Below are 27069 nucleotides of genomic sequence, written 5' to 3' on the forward strand. Positions count from 1 at the left end.
ATCATTGTAACCAGGGTGTGATTTGTAGGGGGGGGGGGGGGGATTTCCCCCCTTATGGTCTACGTATCTCTGCCTCCACTGAATTTTTTTTTTATATCCCCGGTGTGGCTACTCCACAAACCACCAACAGAGCATATAACTTACCAAAAATACAAATATTTTTTACAACATCGCCAAGTAAAACGCTGCAACATGACAAAACAAACAACAATAAAATCAGAAATGGACTTTAACTGTTAGCGCTCCCGCTTAGAGACAGTCTGGGATTCGTGACCCTGTTTCACGCACCTCAATCCATGCAGAGCTTTTCAGAAAGTCAGTGCGCATCGGTAATCTATTTCAGAGTGACAGTATAAAATTAATACAATGTTTCTGCTCAAAACTCACTCTATTGTGACCGTATGCAGATATTATTAACAGACGCATAAATGTATTATGAGACAGAATGCAGAAGTTTACAGTCAACGTAAGGTGGGAATTATTATTATGTTAGTAAAATAATGCAAAATGTTTTTGAAACAAAAAAGCTTGTTGAATTGCACTAATTGAAAAACTATGCATTGCATTAATCATTCTTGCATTTTAATGCCTTGTATTTTTAGGGCTTGCATTTGTATAGGCTGAAATTCAACACGGTTGTGTATTTAAGATTAAAAACATTGGTAACACTTTACAATAAGGTTCATAGTTAACATTAGTTAACTCTCAGATTTCACTTCCAAAATATTAATTTTGTTTAAAAATACAACCTATAATATTCTGCAGGAACCTATAATCTGCTGGAACCTATAATATTTGACAGGCAATTTTCGTTCCATTTTATTTTGCTTTACAAATTCGCTTTTTTCCTCCGGAAAATATGACCTTCACATATGAAATCAGAATACACAATATCACATTCAATAAAAAACTAAACGAAATGCTTCTGTCTGCAAAGCATGAAAACATGCATATGTGTATCTGTGAGTGTCAAACGCAGCACTGATGAGAGACAGACCTTCATTCAGCCCTGCAGACACTCTTCTTGAGCTAAAGTAATAGATGTTTCTGTTACACACCTGTCATGCACAACTTGTGAGTTTGATTATCAATCGACCAAACCAAAGTAGTTTTGTCAACAAAAACTAGACAAAAGCTGCTATTAGGTGGGTGATAATTACATTATATAAATTGTCCTCGATAAAATGATATGAAGAGTTCGATAAGAGTTTGCAACCACTAAACAGTGCTGTGAGATCCAGTGAGAAGAACACAAATGTCTCAGTGATTTAAACTAGTTTAAAGCCAGATGAAACAGCGCTGACAAACATGAGAAACACTGTGCGCAACGATACATTCAGAAGGCTTTTCAATCTACAAATCACCATCATTTACCATGGATTTATTGTAGTAACACTAACTGCGCCATGGTATTGTGGCAGAAATGTGGGATATTCATATCATGTTTTATAATTTTTTAAATGTAGAAATGTTTTAAAGGGGTTGTAGTGGACAGCACATTCCAGGGCCCAGTTTATGGCCGGGCCACTCTCTGTCCATAACAGTGGACAAAGGATTGCTACATTTTGATTGGATCTTGGTGGACTGACACAAACACTCTGTCCAACGCCATCATATAAAGATGCTAAGGCAACATACAGACACCTCTTAGAGGGCAATAAGAAGAACTCTTGTACCAAGCCCAGGAAGGACAAGACATCTCATTGGTCCACATGGTTTCTGCCCTTCACCCAAATCCCTAGTGTCCTGGTCTATGACTGCCATAAAAATTCCACAGGACTTTAGCAGTAGTGGGTGAAACAAAGACCACAATGATCCATCTAAATCCATTCATAACTATGTTCAGACCCTTAAGACTGATGTAAACTACACACATCCATTTCATACTTATTCAGAGAAATAAGTATTCTCAGTGACAGCTATTTGTAATGCAACATCTTACACAGAATCAGCTGTTAATGAACAAATCAATGAATGCATGACATTTCAATCTTTTTTCATCATGTTTGGTTTCTATTTGTTTAGAATATTGCCAAGGGTATTCTGATGGTGGTTTGGAAAGTGAGAAATGCATTGGTAAACTTTAAAGACACTTTAAAGACTTCTAACTGTGTACAATATGCAAATGAGTTCCACAGGAGAAAGGAGGGTGGGCCACACTGTGTTCCCCCTCTGATGCCAGCAGCCAATCGCAACACTGGAATGGAGAAGCGCCAAATTGCAATCTCCTCCTATTCGGAAAAGGATAAAGGTACCCTTTCAACAGACACACCTTGTTCTGAGTCTCCCCAGCAAGGATGAGACTGTAACAGTTCACCACGTTCTGAGTCTCCCTTCAAGAGAGACATAACAGATACACCGTAATGTTCTGAGTTTCTCCTTGAGAGAGACAAACAATTCACAAAGTTCTGAGTCTGTCCAGCGAGGATGAGACTGTGACAGAGCAACCAAGTTCTGAGCGTCTGGTTCATCCAGAGAGACAACAAAAGATCCAAGGATCTGAATCTACAGCTTGTGAGGCAGCAACAGATACGACCACGTTCTGAGCCTCCAGCCTGTGAGGAAAGAGACATTAACAAACACTACGTTCAGAGATCTAGTCCAGCGAGACGACTACAGCACGTCCCGAATCTCCATGCCAGAGAGACAAAAGCGGACTGACCAAGTCCTGAGTGTCTGACCCACAGAGTCAGAAGACACACAGAGACATTTGCAACAAGGTTAAGCTCAGAAGAGCAAACCTTCACTTCGAGGTTCTTTTGTCTGCGTGTTCCAGATTAAGGACCTTCTGCACCTACTTCAGGGCCTCATCTGCATGTTCCAGATTTTAGGACCCTTTGGTGCTCCAGGAGATCAGCATCCCACAGATCTTCATGTTAAAAGACTGTTGAAACGGATTCCAGCTCCTTTCCCACATCATTGCTACCCAGCACAACCAGTGGAAGAAGTCACCTCCATCGGACTGCTTACTCAACCAAGTGGAACGTAAATATCACTTAACCAAACCTCTTTCCAGAAACCTTGGCATTGTTGTATATTATCAGTATATGATTTTCTAATTTACATTAGAGGTAATTTAACTGATGTTAGATAATAACAAATAATCTTTCATTATTTGTTTGATGCATAATAAGGTTCTTCACTAGTTTCAGAGAAACAACAGTTTATCTTTCCATAAGATAACGCAACTCTTCCATAGCCACACTCAACTTAATCACATGTATTTTATGTATCTTATGCACTTTATTCCTTTATCATTCATTGTATTCATTTAGTAGTTGTGTTAGTTATTCTTTTTTATCTTTTGTTAATAAAATCTATTTTATTACACTTGTGTCTTACTTGTGCTGATAATACAAAAAAGGCTCTACAAGTTAGAAATCTCACCAATCTTTCAGATAAATCAGCATTCAATCTAAAATGATTGAACCGCCTCCTGTTTGGAGTGTTCTCATAGAGCCACGGTAAAAGACCTTGACTAGTGTCCCAAACTAAGAGAGGGGGAAGGTGGTCATCTGATGTACTCATAACCACACCTTAAGTGACGTGTGATCCAAAAATCACAACGTCCGCGGTGACGTGAGTACCAATCACTACTTTACTTAACGTCCTTGGATGGACGAAGGTAAAATCACTACATAATTGGCGTCCCTTGTTTGGGCCCAAAAGTGAAATTATTACAGGGTAATGGAATATAATTACAGTAGTTTTGGTAAATAAGCAATAGCATTTGTGCATTTATACTTAATGTATTTAGGCTACTGTTTTTCACACAAATTCAATAAAAACCATTACATTTTACCATGGTATTGATGCATGGTTTTAACTTTGGTTATCATGCTCTAAATGTATGCTACTGTGGAAGACCTATGGTTAAATTTTATAAAACTCAAACATACTACTGTCAACTGAAGCTACTGTCAAATGTGCATTTCTAAGAGACAAAACTTGTAATATTATTAATATTGCCGCCTGCACAGCAAACTGTGCTGAAGATACGCGTTGTCAAAGTCAGGCAAAACAACCTGCTTCATGATTTGAAACAATATCAACTATTAGAACATGCAAAAACTAAGAAGTTTAACCTAGATATTTAATTTGTTTAAGAAGGTAAAAATATATGTTCATGTTCTGAGAAAAATTAATGGTCTGGTTTCACTTCACTTTCACTTTGGAGCACAAATCTGCCTTAAACTCGAAGAAATGAAGATCTACTGATCTGATATGAAACATTTTATTGTGATATTTTGTTTTGGCTATATTGCCCAGCCCTAACTTTAACCTAGAAAATTCACTGAGTGTGTGAGACAGTTCATGTGCCACTTGAGCCACTCATCTATTTCTGTATTCCTGCCGATAACACAAACACACACACACTCACGCACCATACACACACACACACACACACACACACATACACACACAATCTTAACTATTTAGAGGTCTTCCCACAGGTTTCTAATAAAATTGCTAAATTAAACCTCAAAATGATAGCTTTTGCAGTATGAAGAAAATAATGTTGTTGTTTTTTTTTCAAAATTTTTAGCATAAAGTAATAATCTGCAAACATGAAAAACACAATAAAGATTGTGAGGAAATTACTCTTGAGCTGCTCCATATAATGAATTGTTAAAAAATCGTAAGTTTTCATAAGGACTGAATCAGTTTGATGAATAGGCCTGGGTATCGACCGAATTGCCTCGATATTATCGAGTATCGTGAAAGGTCTTGTCATTCGATACCAAATTTTGATACCAAAGGGGTTAATCTTGTTAACGTCAGTGAGCCACTAAGCATGCAGCATGATTGGCTGCGGTGGAAAAAACATTTGTTTACGGCCGTTACGCCCAGGGATGTGGCTTGCACGTGAGGATGTAACCATCTGCGGTGCATTATGGCTCCGACACAGCCACCGGAGCTGATCGCGTCCACTCTAGTCAATGCTTCTGTTTATACTGGCCATGCCGCAGCACAAGGACGGAACAAAACCTTATCGGCATGATGCTCTGCAGACGTGTGCAGTGTAAATAGGGGGTAAGCGTCGCAACCCACATAGATGTAAAAGATGTGGAAAAGATCAAAAATTGTGGCTACATTTCACCAGGCTCGATGCCAATAGCACGCAATGCAATATTCATGACAAGATAATTGCTACTAAGACCAACAACAAGACAAATCTGAAGTACTTGACAGTGCACAGAATACACTAAAGAGCAGAACGTTTCTCCGTATTCGTCTGCAAGAAGAACTGCAGCACGTCACATAAATTAACCAAAACTCATCATATACTTTCCTTACAGACATGAGAAATAGGCCTATAGAAAGTTTAAATTATATATAATAATAACAAACCAATTTAAAAAGAAAACAAACACTTTGATTATGTAATCCAACTGAAAGGTGCATTTCCCTCTATAGGCGCCCGCACGTTCACTACTGTGGAGATGCTACTGTATCGATATCGTATCGATATCGAACATTTTTGAACAATACCCAGCCCTACTGATGAATCTTTTATTGAGTCTTGATTTTTACGCCCATTTAACTGCACATGAAGCAGTTGTTTTGAGAACTTTAATTCTAAACTGATGTCATGATCTTCACTGATTGATTCTGCACACAACAAAGTCACAGAACGGCATAAATAATGACTATTTCAAACAGATTTCCCTACCATTGTCTGCTTTGTCATGACTAAACCATCACAACCAAGCTATGGACTGATACAATAATATCAGAATTAAACTGACACTTCAGAGGAAAAAAAAAAGGGAAAACATATGGAAAGTGGAAAATTTAATTCAGATTGAACTGTAATCAATCTATAATAGATAGAACAGATTCATTTCAAGCATTTGTAAATGTGTTTGATTGGCTGATTGATGACACGGATTTCCTGGCTCCCCTCTGATTGGTTCCTGCACAGTGATTGGCACGTTGTCTTATTGTAGACATGCCCCTCTTTAGAGTGCTATTATGTCTGAGAGAATGTCAAAAGTCACACACACAGACACACACACACACACACAGGTTTGTTTTGCCATCTAAGTGAGGAAATTCCATAGGCGTAATGGTTTTTAAACTGTACCCCTACCCCTACCCATCACAGGAAACATTCAGCATTTTTACATTTTTAATAAAACATTGTTTAGTATGTTTTTAAAGGTATTTTAAATATGAGGACATATGAAATGTCCTCATATTTCATGTATACATCATAATACTAGTGTAATACCCGTGGCATTATACAAATTTGTGTCCAAATAAATCGCAAAAACAAACACAAACACACACACACACACACACACACACACACACACACACACACACACTACTGAACTAAAAGAGCTAGTCAAAAGAGCACTAAAAGAGATCCTAGTCTGCAGTACATATGCTTTAAATACTTAAATTATGTCTGCATAATACAGCCACCCTAAAGACCAACATTCAAAATACAAAAAAATAGGGTTTTGTTTATCAAACAATGTTCTAAACGTGTGTGTGTGTGTGTGTGTGTGTGTGTGTGTGTGTGTGTGTGTGTGTGTGTGTGTGTGTGTGTGTGTGTGTGTGTGTGTGTGTGTGTGTGTGTGTGTGTGTGTGTGTGTCTATTTGTGGCTTGAGTTCAAGTATCAGTGTCACAAAAACATCTGAAACATTTGCAATGGCACAATACACACACACACACACAAGCTTTTGCTCAGCGGCAGCTAATTTTGCGTATCCACAGCGGGCACCCTGTAGGACATGTTAAAGTGAACATTATTCAGTGTTCTGTATTTGTTTCAAGTGTTTTCAAAAATAAAGCAGGACAAGGACCCACATCAGACGACACCAAAGGTCTTTAATAGTGAAAGAGTGAACTGACCAAAAACAGCAGCAACACAAAAAGAAGTATGAATGCAAAGAGAAAAAGAGTTTTTGGTCGCTGATAAGAGATCTGTATGCATTTCTACAAATGAGTATATGTTTGTTTTTTTGTTGTTGTTTTGTTAAAGATGCACTATGTAACTTTTCCGTCCACTAGAGGTCGCCTATTCAAAGCAAAGGCGTAGTTTGATGACGCCACGTTTGAGCGCAGAATCTTGGGACATGTGGTCTTCATCTCACAGCCGGTGGAAAAGAATCGGGATAGGACTCGGGCAGAAATCATGTTCATGGATGCGATTATTAATGTTACCGTAGTATGAAGCAGAGCAGGGAGCTGAAAGCTGAGCAAGACCGCTGGAGTGATTGTTAATAAGATGAACGCAACACATGCCTCGCGAGCAGTGGGACTTTTATTATGCCACAGTCGCTGGCGCCACTTACACTTTTCCGGTCATGACCTCCGTTTATCATATTAGATACATTTAAGTGTGTTGAAAATTATGTTATGACGTTACTCTGCGTTACTATGCATTCGCTCGGCGGCTGCTATGACACTTGTTGCACACTGCAGTAAGAGTAAAGCGTTTCTGCAAAATAAAACCAGAAACCGAGAGTAACGCAGATATGACGCCATTGACAGGCAAACTCCCTCACACGTCCCGGTTCATTAGTTAAAATAGCAATTTTCTCACAATTTACAAATAGTTGGAAACATTTGGGAAATTGTAAGTACTCAACTGAACAAAATATATAACACTGGCCTAGTGGTTTTACTGGAAAAAAAAATTACATAGTGCACCTTTAATATGTTCTTATTTTTATATTGTAATATTAAACTGATTAAAATTAAAAGAAACCTATCAGAAATCATAATAAATGTCTTTACTATTTCAAATGTTGTTCTTTGAACTTTCTATTTATAAAAAAGTCCTAAAAATGCCAGTTTACACAAAAATATGAGCAGTGCAACTATTTTCCACATTGCTAATAATAAGATATGTTTCTTGTGCAGCAAATCAGTTTATTAGATTTCTGAAGGATCACGTGACACTGAAGACTGGAATGATGCTGACAATTCAACATTGCATAACAGGAATAAATTACATTTTAAAGCTGCTGTTTGTAAGTTTTTGACTGTACTAAAACATAAAAATACCATAATATGTGTGCAGATATTTAGGAAACATGCGGAGTTCAAATACTCGTTTCTCCAAAAAGAAAATGCTACAGCCAGTTATCCTTACTTTGAAATGTCCGTTCCGTGTCGGAATGTCTGTTTTTGTTTTGGTCACCACAGGTTGCCCGTTGGCGTATTGCTGCCATGGAAGCCAATAAACGGGGTCAGAGATCGCAGATTCTACCCGACCTAAAAAGCCTCGGCAGCCATCTATGAACTCTCTATGAACTCTCTCTATGGAATCTCTATGAACTGAAGCACATTAAAACGCAGATAAATCAACTCATCAACTTACAGTTTGTAAGTCTCCTCACCTTCCATTGTCAATTGCTCTCATTCCTGTTGCGTGTCGTTAAACTGGCAACCCGCATGAGCGTCGAGTTTTATGTGGAGGGGACGGGGCAAACAAAATTTTGAATTTGGACGTGCAGTACCCATTTCAACCACTAGCTGTCATTCTTACATACAGCACCTTTAAAAGGTATTCATATAGAAAACAGTTATTTTAAATTGTAATAATATTTCACAGTAACATTACTGTTTTTCCTATGATTTTACTTTGATTAAACAAATGCAGCCTTGTTGAGCAGTAGAGACTTCTTTCAAAAAATCTCACTGAACCCAAACTTTTGAACAGTAGTATAAGAAAGTGTACTTAGTTGAGTAGTGTCGAAGCACTTCATCAGTGTCAGTGAGAGATTTTCAAAATTTAAACGAATAAAAAACAATAAATGATCTACAAAAAAAATGTTGATGAAGTCGGTTGAAGGTTCCAGCTGAATTTGCATAAACCATGAATGACAGGCCGAGAACATGTGATCACTGGCACACGGCCCAGAAGCCAATCAGATGCCAGGGTCTTTTCCACCCTGATTTCCGCTGGCAACAGCGATGTGCAGAATGTGGGAAATATTGAGTAGCCATGAAAACACACACACACACACACACACACACACACACACACACACACACAATTACGGACTGTCAAAGGAAATTCTTGCAGAGCTTCACAGCATGTGACAAAGAGAAAGACATTAAAGATCTCAAGCACATCCCTCGTCCGTTTGCTCATTCATTCACGCATTGATCCGGTTGTGATGCGGTCTGGGTCATGAGCTCACGTCCACTGCAGAAAAGAGTCCTGCGGTTCTGTGGACTCGATCCCAGAGACTGAAAGACTGACATGAACTCAACCGCTAGTTTCTCGCCCTGCATTCTACATCCCTAAAAACCTCCAAACTGCATGTTTCACTCACATTTCTTCCAGTCAAAGGTCAAGGCAGGTCACCGAATCACTTAATGTAGATGTGATGAGAAATGCTTGAGTCCATAATGAGATCTCCAATTTTTTCAAGCAAATGCAAGCTCAATTTGAGATACTGTTTAGGTCTCATCTGGAACTCTAGAGGAGAAACCTCAAAAGACTCAAGTAATTGGGAGAATTGATTGACATCACTGGATTTCCTTTTGTATCATTAGAACAGAAACTGAACATTTAAAGATGAAGAGGGAAACTCCCGAGGTAGTCTGAGACATAATGCCTCAGGGGATTGTGGGAAATGCTTTTATGGTACTCGCCACGAGTGTGTGTGTGTGTGTGTGTGTGTTTCATATGGCACTCTGCTGTTGTGTCGCTCTAGTGTTGGTGTCACAACCCTCTACAATGCGAGTAAATCACTCACATTTGCGAGTAAATCTTCACTCTTGACAGCTAAACAATATCTTATTATATTTATTAGCCATTAGCTAATAAATGCTTTTACTTGCCAGTGTGTGTGAGGCTAAAAATACGTTTAGCATAGATATATTTTCACTCGCTGAACACTCGCTCTCCATTAAGCGATCTGTCTATTTCAGTTCAGCTCAATGGATGCACAGCGTGCCTGTATTTGACGTACTGTCTAGTGTGAAGGCGCACAACTTAGGGCTGTACCGATTTGACCAAAAATAAAAACCTTGATTAATTGAACATTTTACCTCGATTACGATTAATGAACGATTATTTTTCTTTTTTTTTTCTTTTGGTTTTTGATTAAGTTCCTGATAAGGTTTGTCCTGTAAATATTTTCTACAAAGGTGGAAATTTTTTTTCTAATGAAAAAGTGCATTTCTTTTTGATTTTAAAACACTTGAAGGAAACGGTTCTCTTTCTGCAGTGATTGTCTATGGGGCAGATTTCGGTTCGTTGTACATCAGATACAGATAAATTAACACAGTAGGCCTACTACATTACATTTATTTGAATGCATTAATGAGAGAGTGATTGTGTGTGAATTACTCATACCGTCTCTATTCATTATGAAGCTGTGGTTTGTACTTCAAAGGTATTCAAATATATGCTATAACGGTTGAGTTTCTAAGCTATTTTAGTGACTTTAATTTAGTCACAGGACAGCGTTGACAATGCGTTTCTGCGCTCCTCTCTGCGCGCGATCTTCACGTGATGTGCGAGCTTCTGTATGACTGTTTGTTTGTCACAATATATCAGGCATTAGTTCAACATAATACACATCTGATGGTCTAAACTCGCTTTAATGTTCAAACTGGCAGGGCTTAAAACACATAGAAGTGACAAAGCTTTGTGAGGACGCAGGTGAAAGAGGTCTGCCTTCAGCGCGCGTTGTCAGAGACGCGACACGGCTGTGTCACAGAAAGAAGCTGAGCACTGAACGGATACGTATTGTTATTTTTGAATAGTGCACAATCACTTTAAATGTTGAAACTGGCAAGTCTTTAAACGCATTTACTTGACAAAATTTATATAGCGATAGCGATCTGGCTTCGGGGCTTGCGCGCGCCGTCTGTGTGTGTGTGTGTGTGTGTGTGTGTCGGTGGCAGCGTGTATAAGAATGGTGATTAACTGACCTGTATATAAACTGTGTAAAACATGCAGTTACTATAGTGATTCTGAGCATCTATAAGCACAGATAACCGCACCTGCATCTCTCTGTGTGCCTGCAAACTGCACTTGATGTGACTGACGGGGCGGAGTCACGTGAAAACCGAAATAACCGACATGGGAAAAATATGTTGGTTAGAGGTTCTGAATGTCGGTTTCGGGTTATTTTTTGATTAATCGTACAGCCCTAGCACATCTCGCCGTCGCTTTGCTGAAAGCACTGTTTCACATACACACACGCAAAGAGAGAGAGTCATAAATACCACGCAGAATCGATGCGCTACATGTAAACTATATTATTTGCTGTATTTTCCAGTCAAAACAATGGAGTTCATTTGGAATTATTCAGCTTTTAAGAACAAGCAGAAGTAGCGGGACTAATGCACAAACGGAAACGACAATCTCATTGGCTGGCGCTCATCTATTACCTTCACTGTTATGATTTCAGCAAATCAGTTTGAGTGAACGCAGACAACGTGATTAATATTCATGAACCCAGCAGCTCATCAATCCTTAGTGCGTTGTATAATGTTTACTAGTAGTAGAATTAGTAGTAGTAGTATTATCTTATTAATAATTACTATTATCTCTTACTAATATAATGTTTTACAGAAACACTGAATGACCAACAATATCTTGTCTTAAGCACCGCCACCAATCCTAAAATGTGCGTGTATGTGTGTATATATATATATATATATATATATATATATATATATATATATATATATATATATATATATATATATATATATTAGGGCTGTCAAACGATTAATCGCAATATATTAATGTTTAATTACATAATATATTAATATTAATGTATTTATTTAAGAAATATTTGCAAGTATATATGTATATATATAATTTATATTATATATAAATATAAAAAACATTTATTAAATATATACATGCATGTGTGTGTATTTATATACACATAATATTTATACACAGTACACACACATATAGCTCTGAAAAAAAAAAAAAGAGACGACTTAACACTTAATTAGCCACCTTGTAAAATGTATACAAATTGCCGTGAGATTGGGCTTGATACACACACTGAAATCATTTCACCAAGTTTTATTTACGGAAACCAACAAACAACAAATAAAATTAGCAGTCCTATGCATTTTTTGTCTATATAAACATTTAAAAAAATCCATTAACATCAGCCGGAAATAAGATGACTCTTTTAAAAAGAATGCTTAAGTATGATTCTTTTTTTAACCAGGGATTTTAGCTCATACTGAGAGAGACAGCGCTGAACATATACCAGTAAATGCATCTAAAATATCCACTTCCCCTAATACATTCATATAGATTCTAAGCTAAATTCACCATGATATAAAGTCTGATCACTAAACTCCTCTATAAATGCTGCGAGCGGATGAATGAAGTGAATTCACTGCTCGTGTGTCGTGATGAATTGAGCTCTAGTCTAGATGACGCTTTCTGGAATGTTGGAGATTTCTGGAATATTCCCGCAGGCCATTCCATCTGTTGGGAGAATGACTCCGCTGGGACGCGTTCCGGCTGCTGATTACAGCCCAGATATTTCGCTCTCATCCCTGTATGAATATGAACGTTCAGTGGCTCTGAATCCATGCGGTTGCGATCACTCAACACGCTGCTAATGAAACACAGACCAGCTCATCCAGCTCTGAGCATGCTGAATCATCTGAGGTCAAAGCCACTTACAGGAAGACAAAACAAAAAATGCCACTGGTATTAATCATGTGAGTTTCATACAAGACAAACATATGCAGAATAACTAATGAATATGATTAACGAACATCATCCCTCTCTTGTCTGATTTTTACAGGTTTCTTGTCATCTGAATCAGCTAAAACTGATTAGAAGTTAATCAGCTTAATCATGAGCGCTGACATAACTGGTTATATGTCAGCTCTAAGCTCTCTGAATTACAGTAATACCAGCTGGTACCTGGTTTTTGTTGTCAAAAATATCATAGTTTGGTTCATCAAACCATCAAGCAAATGAGATAAAGCTTAAAAGAACTACACTACTCATAAAGCTCAAGACAGACCGACAGAGTCTGGCGTTACCATAGAAATTGCAGGAAACATTATAAAAGTTTAAAGGTGCACTGTGTAAATTTTAGCGGCATCTAGTGGTGAGGTTGTGAATTGCAACCGCCCACCGCTCACCCCTGCCTTTCAAAGCACGTAGAGAAGCTACAGTGGCCGACACAGGACAAAGATGCCGTCATCGAAGAGAGCAGAGAATAGCTAGTGATCTGTAGCACAAAATGGTGACCGGCGGTTTATGTAGATGCAAATGGTCATTCATTCGAAGTTAATAAAAACATTACAGTTCATTATGTAAGGTCTTTATACACCACTGAAAACATAGTTATGTATATTATTACATTGTATTTCTGTCAATAGCTCCTCATATTACACACTGCACACCACCTCTTAACTGTCACCGTCCCACAGGTGGGACGCCTGGTGCTCTTTTTTTGATCGCCTTTTTTCATATCATATATTTAAGTAATTATCACAAATTAGGTATCATTTGAAAGCTTACAAACTCAAAATTCATCCTGTGAAAACCGTTTTGAAATCGGACATTGTGTTGCCATGGAAACGTTACTCTAAATTATTCTAGTGGGCTCCTCCCCTAGTGGGCGCTGTCATGTTTCATATTACAACAATTATTTTAACTACTTTATATTCAAAATCTTTTCCAATCTTGACAAAACGCATATTGTCGGAAAGGTCTGAGTCTCAAGGGTCCATATTTGGTGACTGTTTTGTGATGGAAGTAATATTTGGACAGAAATTTACAGGAAAATGCATCAAAACAACAATAAATGGAATTTGAATGACACCCGGTGGCTATTTTTGGTACAGCACCCTAAACAAAATCTCATGGGGACTTCAATTTTTGTGATATCAACTTCAAATTTGGAACACAAATTGGTTAGACATATGGCTTTGATTTTATAGTAATTTTAGAGTAAATTCTTTTTTGTAAAATATATATTTTATATGAAATAAAAAATATTTAGTACAGTATTTTTAATTTACAGTAAATTTAAACTTCCATAACTATTTCATACTTTCATATTTTGAATTGCTTTCACTTCAGCAATAATCTGCAGAATGTCGTCTTTAAAACGAGACCAAACTTTGGTCTATATTCCAAAGCATTCTTGAATTACAGCCCTTTAAGTTTGGATAGTGCATTTTCATGTGTATTCTCAAAAAGGGGGGTGACAGTTAAAGGGTTAAAATGTATTTTTAAAGCAGAAAAACAGAAAAAAAAGAACAGCATTTAACTGAAATAGAAAGCTTTTGTTACAATATTGTAACAGTCTTTTTTGTCAGTTTTGATCAATTTAATTCAGTGGTTCTCAACCACAGGGGGCCTCAGTGATCCTCCAGGGGTGTCGCAAGATAAAATGAATCAAAATAAATGTTAAATGTTAAATAAAAAAATTAGCACCACCGAAGCACCACCTCTGTTGTACTTATTCTGTGATTGTTTCGGAGCAGCCAAAGCCATTTCTCATCGCGCTGTGTGTCATATTTTCTGTATGAACACAGCTCAACATATATGCGTAGTTGTCAAAACAAATAAGGTACTGTAGGTATTTTATAATGGATGCTCACCAAAGGAGCATGTTTTAGAGAAGTTTGTGAGGATCAGTGGAGTTTATGTACGCTGCAACCATAGACAGGATTTGTTTAATAATTCTGAATGGATCCATATTGTAGCTAAATGCAGTCATTTAGCGCCTCCCTGTGTTCTTGTTCGGTATGGCAAGTCGACTTGTGCTTATTTGTTTAAGTTACTGTGTAACTGGGCAGAGTAATAAGTATTTTAAGTTGGAAAGAATGTGTGTTTGCAAAAAAAGAACACTGAATGTTTAAATCTATTTTGAATTATTTATTTATTTTAATTATAACAATAGTTATTATTAAATAATAAATATTTGTAAAGTAATACAAGTAACACTAAAATAACTTGCATCTCAAAATGCTGTTATGACGCAAAATTAATGTAAACACAGTCAGTTATGTCTTAAGGGATTAAACAGACAGGACAAAAAACATCATGTATTTTAAAAGAGATATGTGCATTAGTGTGAATGCAGCTTATTAGATCTCCCACGGTCTATGATGTCATCAGTAATAATCAAACAACAGTAAAGCTGAGAGAAAAATTACTCACAGCTCTTTAATGGAAAACGTTCAGATACGCTTAAATACTGACAGCACTCTTTGTTTATTGCTTGTAAAATGTGTATATGCTCATCTGAAGCTATATTAGTTTATATATTTACATTTTTTTTCATACAATTGTTTTAATTTAATTTTGTAATTATTTTAAAAAGTGCTTATAATTACATACGTAATTAAATTAAAATATATGTTTTAAGATTTTTCAAGTCGGTAAACTAATTTATTATTTACTTTTTATTAAACTCATTTATTATTTACTAATTTACTTATTTAATAAGAAAAAAATGTAGATTAAGGATCGTTTTGGAATTGGATCGTGACTCCCAGAATCGGAATCAGATCAGATTGTGAGGTGCCTAAAGATTTCCACCCCAATTTAAATTATTACATTTTTAATTATTAATTTTTTTTATTATTATTACATCATTTACAGTGCTTCATGTGATTTTAGTTAATTTACTCAAAAATAAATGTACAGTTTTGTACCTTTGTGCTTAAAATCTGGTGAGCTCTACATCAGCCCATTTGAAAAATAATCACTTAAATTAGCCAATAGCAATACAGTCACCAATATATATCGTACGCCCTAAAAACGTCACAGATGAGACGCACACTAATGAATGTCGCACAGCACTCACACACTCTCTTTCTGTCTTCCCCTGTCGGCAGAGTTTGATGCTTTGACGTTTCGTCTGGATTACAGTTCCTGTATCCTCATTCCCTCCATAATCCCACAATAATCCATCAAATAAACTGCTGGGGAGCTTACAAGCCATTCAAATCATCATGTTCCACATGATTATACATGAGTTGTATTAAAACACATATGACCACAAAGCGCACACACACACACACGCGCGCGCGCGCACACACACACACACACGTTGTGTTTCCATGTTTTGTTTGAGGACTGTCCATAGACATAATGATTTTTATATACTGTACAAACTGTATTCTATCCCCTTACACTAACGCTACCCGTAAACCTACCCATCAAAGAAAACGTTTTGCATTTCCACATAAAAAAACAAACAAAAAAAAAACACCTGTATGATTTATAAGTGGTTTTCCTCATGAGGACCAAAACTGTCCAAAGGCAAAATATTTACAAAGAAAGTATTGCCATCCTTCAGTACATAGGGTTTACCAGGGCCACACACACACGCACACACACACACACGCACGCACATACATCTGTTTGTAAGGACATTGATTGACACAATGCAATCTCTAGCTCCTTACCATAACCTTACTCATCACAACTGAGTGCCTAACCAGAATCCTTACCCTAAACCTACTCTTAACCTAATTATAACCTAATCCCTAAAACCACGTTTTGACCTTTGGCCTTTAAATGGGTCTCATGGGAAAGTGAGGACCAGCCAAAATGTCCTCACTTCACTCTCTTTTACCTCAGATTGTGCACATGAATCAACAGACTGATTGTGAAACTAGTCTTCGACATGACCTTTGCAAACGTAATGTCCAAATAAAGTAGTGATAAAGTGACATTTATGTTTACTTAATTTTATATTGCCAGCAGAAACATCACAAGTCATAGAATATTCACAATCACATAAACCTATTCATAATTACATGCATGTAAGATATCATCATGTGCTGCAATGTATGTGTAGTACAAGGCATTATGAATATGTTAATGATGCATTAAAAGAATAGTTCGCCCAAAAATGATCATTTCATCATTTACTTATATTCATGTCATTCCAAACATTGCAAAATAAATTCCACTGAATTCAACTTAAGTTTTTTAGTATAAGTTCAAAAGTCATTTCAGCCATTTTTATCTAATCTTCATAATCATGTATAACTTGAAAACTAAGTTGAAATTGGTTAAATATTTTGATGAGTTGAACTGAACTGAGCTGAATTGTTCACTAGTGTCTTTTTAGAGCTGCTTGACATCAAGAATTTGAATTTGTCTCTTATTTGATTGACGTTTGCATCAATAATTCTGTAATTTCCTGACAATATGTTACAGTGAACCTGTATGACTTCCTTTCACAAAAGAAAATATTTTGAACAGTGTCGGGAATCAAAGACTATTGGACCCCATTGACTTTCACTGTTAGAGAGAAGAAGAAAAAAAAAAAAAAAGAGACATTTCTCAGAATATCTTCTTTTGTGTTGCATAGAAGAAGTCATACCGGTTTGGAATGACATGAGTGTGAGTAAATGATGACAAAAAGATCATTTAAGATGATTTAAGATCCCTTTAAGATGACCTCTACATAAAGTACCGATACAGGCCTGCAGTGAAGATTTCGTGAGTGATCGACTGACTGTTCACACTCAGTAAAACTACACATTTCTTTATCTGTTCTTTATGAGCGCCATAAAACTCCCCCTTTACGAACTGCTGTCTCTCTCTCTCTGTGTTTTTCTGTCTGCCTCTCTCTGCACAACTATAATCTTCTTACAGCAGCTCAGCATCCATCGCTCATGATGAAGAGAGACGGAAACATGCAAATGCTCAAACTGTGTGTGTGATGCGCTCATGCGTCCCAGTGAATATTGCATGGATATTTGAGGTCATATCTGGCGCATGCGATGCTGCATTTGTGTGCGGTATCCGCACATGTTCAACGGTCATGCATGCATCTGTGTGCAGTGTTCAGAGCCGATGTGGTGTTGGTGTGTAAGGTGTTCATGCGTTTGCTAATGGAACTCATTCCTCATTTCACAGCGAGACGTGATTCCCATGAGAAACATAAATCACAGTCAAGCGCTCTGACTTCAGCTGTGTGTGCTCTGCAGTATTTCCTCTGATATCATGAGGCCACTCTTGTGGACTTTGACAGCTCTGAGGTTCTGCTTCTTCTGGATACTTTCACTAGTTTACAGCTCACCAGATCTAAACCAGTCAGTCTCTCCTAGTTCATAAACAGCATTACAGTATTTAGCACTGTGCGACCTAAGCTCACTGCAATAGTCTCCCGTCTCATTTCCATGTATTTTTCATGCATCTCAGTTAAATAACTACTCATATATAATGCATGTACATATAAATCAAGTCATTTAAGTCCACCAGTATATCCCTAACCCTTATAAATACACTGATATATCTGCAGTCATTACTGGGTGATTTTACACGCTATTAAAGCCAAAACATATTTCCACTTAGGGGGACAGTATTTCGCAGTATTTCGACTTTGTATGTTATATCGGAAAAAATATGGAGTGTCTATTTACACTAAGTGCAAATAGCCTGACTTGTTGGCAGAGACTATTTACATTCACTCTGCCCACTGACGTCTGGTTACGGAAATGGAAAATTACGGAAGAAGTTGGATTGCAATACTGTCAAAGTTTTGACGCAAATCGACCACGAGTTCGAATCCGCCTTATTCCGAACTCACACTACTCCCTTTTCCCATCACAGATCAGAAAGGCATTTATTTTCAATGAAAATGACATTTGAAAGGTGGAAATAAAATGTCTAACGTGTGTTTAATAATAAAGTGTTTATCGGTTAGGGTTAGGGGTAAGGGGTAGATGTAGGGAGGGCTTTATAAAGTGGTATGACGTGACTTTGTAGGCCAACCGGTGGTTCTCTTCACTCTGGTTCCCTCGAGAAAATAGGATTTTCCGATATGCTTTTGGATTATTGCTAAATACAAGCTCTGTGATCAACACAAGTTTATAATACTTACACGTTTTGTCCATCAAGATAATTATCACAGATGAACCCAACTTTTATTAATTTTGAAGCCTAAATGCACCGAGCTTCTGACAACTCTTTTGGTTTTTATCTCAAAACATTTTCCCAGAACGTTTGCGTTAGAATAGTTTATAAGAACGCAATTATGAGCACGAGGCTGTAAAAGTGGACTGAGCTTACTTTTACAGCGTTATGGTGTTTAACCTCCTTGACAGTTTCTGTAGTCCCATTTAGCCACTTGTTAGCAACCGCCTTTTTCAAGACATGTAACAGCTTCAAAAATCTCACGAGTGGGGTAATATTGATGCATTTTATGTCATAGAATAAAACGTGAAAGTGTCTTGAGCTTGTGTTCACCACAGACCTTATTTTAGCCGTTTAACCAGAAACCCATTCAAAAATCCATTGACTTCGGGATGAGGGAACCGGACGTGCTAAAATGCTAACTCGCTTCCGTGTTTGATGTCATACCTGCACCACTCTATTGTCCCAATAAGGCAGCATATATTTAATAATTTTAATAAACATAATAATTTACACTCTATGTTATCATTGAATACCATTTAACAATGAAATGTAAATAGTATCTGCCACTATTTATTAGGGCTGCACGATATATATCGTTTTAGCATCGGTATTGCAAAAATATAGGATGAGGCAATACCATTTTTATCGATATACAGTAGTTTGAAATTACAACACCATTACGACAGTCTTCAGTGTCACATGATCCTTCAGAAATCCTTCTAACAGGCTGATTTGCTGTTCAAGAAACATTTCTTATTATTATCAATGCTGAAAATGTTTTTGCTACTTCATTTTTTTGTGGAAACTGCCATACTTTTTATTTTGAGTATTATTTGATGAATAAAATGTTCAAAAGAACAGCATTTATTTGAAATAGAAATCTTTTGTAACATTATAAATGCTTTTACCGTCCCTTTTGATCCATTTAATGTGTCCTTGCTGAATAAAAGTTTTATTTTCTTAAAAAAAAAAATTAAAAATTGGAATGGGAGTGTATACTGTAAAATATTGACGGTGAACACATTAATTCAACTAGCAAGATTGTGCACGTGTTTTAAAAGAGTTTCCTTTCTAAAAGTCCACAAGGGCAGAAGTGTCCATAGATGAATAAACACCCAACTACATATAATAAAGAATAATAAACAGCAATTCAGAGCTTCCTTATGTGCCGATATCTGTTGTTTCTTCAATAATAACCATTGAAATGTAACACTGACGACAATAACAGCTGCTCTCATCTGTCTGGCCTCCGCCCCACCAACCATTCAACACCAGTGAGAGATATGGACAGATCAATAGAGGAAGACTATCTGGGCATCCTGACCTGACCGGGACGAATAAGGGAGGAATATTTAGCAGTAAATGAAAAACCAAGATACACCAAAATAGAGAGCAAGAGTCGAGTTCAGGAAGTGAAAAAGCTGCTTATTTTCTTCACAGAGAAATGGATTTTTAACAATAATATTTAAACCTCTCCAGACACTGTTCACTGATCATATACAGCTGAAGCACTACATTACCTATAATCCTCAAAAAAGACCAACCAATCAGAGAATTCCTTGTTACCATGGAAATTCAAACTGCAGCAAATGAGCTCAGGAGCCTCCACCCACTTCATGAAATGTCATGAATGACAATGAGTTGAACAGTCACAAAATATTTATTTTAGTGTGCATTTATTAATAATGTAAAATATTTTATACTTACAATCAATGACTAGAAGTCAATAGTTTCATACTGCACCCAGAAAGGCTGTGCAAAATTTCTTTTTGGTCTTTTTTTCCTGTCTGGATGTCTAAGCTGAAGCAATATTATGTTAAATGTTTATCATCTCAAAGTCGCAATCGCAATTTTTATCATGAAAAACACAATTAGATTATTCCCCGAATCGCTGAGCATTAAAAGAATGGTTTAGCACTCCAAAAATTACCCTTTTCAGCCTTTTCAAAATTATATTTAATATTCTATGCAGATGCCCCAATCCTTCTAATAGTTATTAATTTTATATTTCAATATAATACAGCCCTGGAACCATTTTTTTTTCATGTTCATTACATCATTCACAATGGGACTGTAGTTTATTAAAAAAAGTACTTTTTGTTTCTGATTTCTAAAAACTTTTTGAAATGTTTTGTGATCTCTATCGAGAGGCTGTGCTGTAAAAGTGGGCGTTCACATTTGTTGTGCTCTTAAACCAGTATAGGGAGAGTGGTTCGTTCTTCATTGTCCTCCACTCTCTCCTCCGTCACACTGTGTCTCTTTCATCGGCTCTTTTCCCAATAAACAGGATTTATAGGAGCCATAATAACCCTCCATACACCCTTCTCTCCTGATGCCTTTATCTGGAGTTTCACTGAGAATGATCAATTATAAACTGGCCAACTTGATGTCATTAGTAATCATGGTTTTTGTACGTGGAGTAAACGCCTCATGTTTGTACAGACAGACACTGAAAAGAAGTGCAAAACGGTCAGAACTGGAATTTCTAAAGCCTTTGTAAAGGGAACCATTGTGATAATTCACACAAAATTCCACACAGAAACGTGCATTTTTCTTCTATACAAGGAATAAAAGAAAGCTGTTTGTATGACTAAAATATGTTTTTTAGAAATCCCACAGAACAAAACTTTGTATCAACTGTGTTAAATAATTCTGACTGTCAAACTGAATTGCTCTCAATTAACACAATTTATGAATACAATATGAAAACAATAAAATTAACTCACTAATTATGAAACATTTGTTTGCCTCTAAAGTTGTTCATACACAAAACAATTTATTATAAAAAAACAGCGTTTTTAATGATCTCTTTTTTTTTTTTTAAATGAATCCCATTATTGTTAGATTTGTTTAATAAACTATTCTCCAAAATAAAATAAATACCCATGCTAGTTTTAAACACATCATCTGTATCCCCGCCCCCTCTGCTTAACCAAGTCAACATCTGCTCTCAAATTAACTAACCCGTACTGTATCCAAACCCGCAGTCCTGTTTTTTGCAACATTGTTACCCATTCTGCATTTTATTCCATGTTTACTGGATTTTCCACAAAACTGTATTATTTCCCGCCTGGAAAATATTGGTTAAAAAAAGGTCACAAACAATGCAATCCTTCTAAGAAAATAAAAAGGCTAATATTTTGTGCTCTGAAGGTTAAATGCCTCCTGTCACTGAGCATTTGCCGGAAAAAAAAGAATTTTATTATAATTCATACATTTCACCCCATAGAACATGCTGAATTCTAATGCGATCACGTTGGATCATTCTCAGGGTCGTGTGGATCTAAAGTCGGAAGTAAGCGGTCAGTTTTGGCTGTGATCGTTTGGCAGATTACAGGCCCAATCATCAGTTCTGGCACTCCATTCGTTTTCTCAAACAAGTCGGCGCCCCATAATTGTAGACTCGTTTCTTTTATACAGATTTCTTTCTCTCGGTCTCTCTCATGTGGATTTTTTTTCAGAAAACCTTGACATTCCAGAAGATCTAGTCATGGACTTCTGAAAACATTCCTCTTTCCCCCCACTTCATTCTTTCATTGCCTTTCTGTTTTTCCATCATGTTTGGAATGTCATCGAGGGACTCGCAGTGATCGGGAACCTGAGGAAAATTTCCTTCATCCCAGCCAAATTCAGTCTTCCCGCAGAGGTCAGAGAGAGTCTGTGGGAAAAATAACCTGAACGCGAGACTGACGGACTGGAAAAAACGAGCACAATCTGCCATATCTGTGTTCTGGAAGAAATTAGTCTTCAATTTGAGATGTTCCTTATAATTTCTGACGGCAAACGTTTCCTTGTTTCAATGCCACAAGCGACACACACACACCAGCCGTCTAACCACATGTGTGTGTGTTGGGGGCTCAACTGGATCGCATTTCAACCAAATATGCAATGCTCGGGCGTCATATCTGCTCCGAAGCTTCACCCCAGCGCGCACAAGCACAAACTCTGCTCCAAACAGCAAATTATTTTGTCTTCAGTCGCAAACGTTTTTTGCCTGGTAGCTGCAGCGGGATTGGAAATCGAAGGCGTTTCCACAGCGTTAATTGTGGGATGTCGGACTGCAGTGGCAAGCACTGATTGTTTGGGCATGTGTGTATGAAACACACACACACACACACACACATATATAGGCTACACACACACCAGAGATATCTGGAGCCAATGGACTGTAAGTGCTGATCGACTGCAGAACACACACACAGGGCACTTTGGGCTCATTTTCATCACCTCACTGACTCGCCCCTTTATCGGCCCCTTTTAACCCTTTTACAGACGGATGGCACTAGCTCCTGATGACATTAACGCTCAATTCATTTCCTCAGTTCAGGGGCCCCTAGCGGCCACACGCGAGCGCAGTGAGAAAACACGCAGAGAGACCGAGAGAGAAACAGTCAGGCGCTTATTATGACCATGTCAAACCTTATCTCAGAGTTTTTCACTGCTTTGTCGTTTTTTTGTGGTAGAACATTCATCAAAAAGTTTGGATGTTTATGAGGCAAAGCCAAAACAGAACAAGAAAGAACAAGAAAGAAAGAGAAGATGGAAAAAAAATGAAATATGATTAAGACTTATAAAGCAGAGCTTAGACTGAATATACAATAACATCCCAAAAAAATGAGGAAAAGCCTCACAACCATCAGCGACAACAATGATGATGAAGAAAAACCTCAATCTGACAAATAACCAAAGTCGCTTCATTCTGTATTCTGGTAAAAGTGCTTAAACCTTTGTGATTTGTGTAATCTGACATGAGAAACATGATGAGCATTTAATCCAGCAGCAACAGGAGGCTTTACAAATATATATACAAATATATATATATAAATGTGTGTGTGTGTGTGTGTGTGTGTGTGTGTGTGTGTGTGTGTGTGTGTGTGTGTGTGTGTGTGTGTGTGTGTGTGTGTGTGTGTGTGTGTGTGTGTGTGTGTGTGTGTGTGTGTGTGTGTGTGTGTGTGTCAAAATATCATACTCACAGACATGCTTGTATAATGCCATATACATCGCCCTATGCTATTTAAGTGCACAGAGAATCATCTCATTCACCACTTATGTAAAAATCAACCTCTTAAATCCCTCATGTATACTACTCTCACACTGTCATTAACACTTATGTACTGTTATATACTGTCACATACACTAATGTAGTAGCCACACACACACTTCTGTTGTGATTTGTCATGTAGCGAAAAGCCCAAAATCAGTTGAGAGCGCGTTAAATGTCTTACCTGCTCACCATCATCATCCTCATCATGGTTTTGTGTGAGTTCAGTTGAAGAGAGTTTATTCACATCCAGTGATAATCCAAACGCCGCTGCGCATCTGAACGGAGCGCGAGCGTTTCTCTGTTCAGTCTGTTCTGTCAGTTCTTCAGCGCGCCAAAGAGTTTATCACACATACAAGTATATGATTCTCCTCTACGAGCTCCTCACAGCGCTTGTGACGCGCGTCGGCTGTGATCGGGGCAGTGCAAGCGGATCATCGCGGAGCGCGCGGGGAGAAGGGGAGAGCGCGTGCCGTCCGAAAGGCGCGTGCGGCGAGACTGCGCGCTCGAGCCCGAGCAGCACCGGAGAGGGACGGAGCAGGGAGTGACGTCACCCGCCCGCACCAAGTCCGGGCGCACGAGCGCAGCTTTAAAGTCACCATGAAATCAAAATTGCCATATGTTATAGGTGAATGATTTATCCGTGTAGGGTACAGCATTATAAAAAAATATATTTATATATATTATATAATATATATATATATATATATATATATATATATATATATATATATATATATATATATATATATATATATATATATATATATATTAATAATAATAATAATAATATTAAATATAAAATATTAATATAAAATGCAAATCATGTGCCTCATAATCTTTAATCAAAATGACTTCCCCTCCCTCTCCTCTCTGATGACCTGTTTACAGGACAAGGGCGGTTAAATAATAGCGTTTATGTCTGTAATCTTTGGGCGATGAAATGCACTTTTTTTTTTTCCTTCCACAAGCAAAATTTTTTTGTGTATACCTAATATATACAACTTTTTTTGTTTGCTAAAACGAATTGTAACGGAAAATGCTGAACAGTCTGCTATTGCTGGTTACCTCCTCAGCTCTGTTCACATGTTTATTTGGCTCCAAATGAAAATATGTTATTACTAGCATATAATATTAAGACTGTATAGTATACTTTTAAGACCCTCAAACTTTTTTTTTTTTTTTTTTACTTCCTCTGCATAAGCAGTGTTTAATTGATTGATTGCTTGCTTGCTTGCTTGCTTGCTTGCTTGATTGATTGATTGATCAGTTAAATAAAGGATTTTTACAAAAGAAAAAGAAAAGATTATATTTACGGACAGTAAATTATTTATTTATTCATTCATTCATTCATTCCTTCATTTATTGAAATGAGATAAAGAAATTACTGATTTTAAAGGAGGTTAAACAAAGGATTGCAAATGGTCTTTCCTCAACCCCATGCACAAAAAAGTCACTTTCCTCTGCAATCCTTCAAAAGACTAATTTCTGTGATATGTGAACGCATTAAAAAAGAGAGAGAGATAATGGTAGTTCTTATGTTTTGTCAATACCGTTCAATACGGATCGTAATTGAAAGCATTGGAGCCTTCTACTGTTGCTATGGTCACTGTACCTCCTCAGGTGGACACAATAGGGGCCATTTATGGGGTCAGACCGCCATAAATTCAACCCGGGTACAAGGATAAGACAACTGCTGTTTATAAAACTATAAAAATCAGTTATAAGGGCAAAATACCCACTATAAATAATTTATCATATTTCAGATCATGTTTACTGTGATTGTTTACTTGCTACAACTACAAAAAACAAAACAAAAAAACACAAACACGGTCATTAACTATGAAGCTCTAAATAAACTGACTCACAAAGCTCCACACAATAGTCATCATTATTATTCAACAATTAATCTGAATTAGTAACAGTTGGACGGCTGTAACACGACAAGTCCAAACATTATTAGCTGACTTTAAGAGCAAAAAGTTTAAAACTAAAAAGAGTGAAACTAGGGCTGTACGATTAATCGAAAAATAACCGAAACCGACATTCAGAACCTCTAACCGACGTATTTTTCCCATGTCGGTTATTTCGGTTTTCACGTGACTCCGCCCCGTCAGTCACATCAAGTGCAGTTTGCAGGCACACAGAGAGAAGCAGGTGCGGTTATCTGTGCTTATAGATGCCCAGAATCACTATAGTAACTGCATGTTTTACACAGTTTATACAGGTCAGTTAATTGCCGTTCTTCATATAGCCTACCGCTGACGAGCGCGCACATACACACACACACACACACACACACACACACACACACACACACACAGACGGCGCGCGCAAGCCCTGAAGCCAGATCGCTTTCACTTTCGTGCTCATAAAGTTTGTCAAGTACATGCGTTTAAAGGCTTGCCAGTTTCAACATTTATAGCGATTGTGCACTATTCAAAAACAACAATACGGAAAACGTATCCGTTCAGTGCTCAGCTTTTTTCTGTGACACAGAGAGCCGAGCCGATCGCATCTCTGACAACACGCGCGCCCTGAAGGCAGACCTCTTTCACCTGCGTCCTCACAGAGCTTGTCATTTGTATGTGGTTTAAGCCCTGCCAGTTTGAACATTAAAGCGAGTTTTCGCCATCAGATGTGTATTATGTTGAACTAATGCCTGATATAATATTGTGACAAAGTAACACTCAGACAGAAGCTCGCACATCACGCGAAGATCGCGCGCAGAAACGCAGTGTCAACGCTGTCCTGTGACTAAAGTAAAGTCACTAAAGTAGCTTAGAAACTCAACCGTTATAGTCATACATTTTAATACCGTTGAAGTACAAACCACAGCTTCATAATGAATAGAGACGGTATGAGTAATTCACACACACAATCTCTCTCTCATTAATGCATTCAAATAAATGTAATGTAGGCCTAATGTGCTAATGTATCTGTATCTGATGTACAACAAGCATAAATCTGCCCCATAGACAATAACTGCTGAAAATGAACCGTTTTCTTCAAGTATTTTAAAATCACAAAGAAATGCACTTTTTCATTAGAAAAAAAAATCCACCTGTTCTATATATAAATATGTAGAACATATTTACAGTACAAACCTTATCAGTGAACTTACTCAAAAACCTTGTGAAGGCTAAAAAAATTAAAAATAAAAAA

At 37.3% G+C, this 27069-nt stretch overlaps 1 protein-coding gene across 4 annotated transcripts in view; it reads right to left on the bottom strand.

Moving 5' to 3' along the window:
• Positions 1–24240, bottom strand: part of LOC307138715 (receptor-type tyrosine-protein phosphatase delta) — a 185600-nt gene extending 161360 nt beyond the window's left edge. For all 4 annotated transcript variants that reach the window (XM_079837245.1, XM_079837243.1, XM_079837244.1 and 1 more), the window contains exon 1: positions 24089–24240. The gene's annotated coding sequence lies outside the window, so the exon portion shown is untranslated. The remainder of the gene's footprint in view (positions 1–24088) is intronic.
• Between the last annotated feature and the right edge of the window lie 2829 nt (positions 24241–27069).

This window comes from Gobio gobio (genome assembly GCF_949357685.1).
Source record: "Gobio gobio genome assembly, chromosome: 2".
In the NCBI taxonomy this organism is placed as follows: Eukaryota; Metazoa; Chordata; class Actinopteri; order Cypriniformes; family Gobionidae; genus Gobio; species Gobio gobio.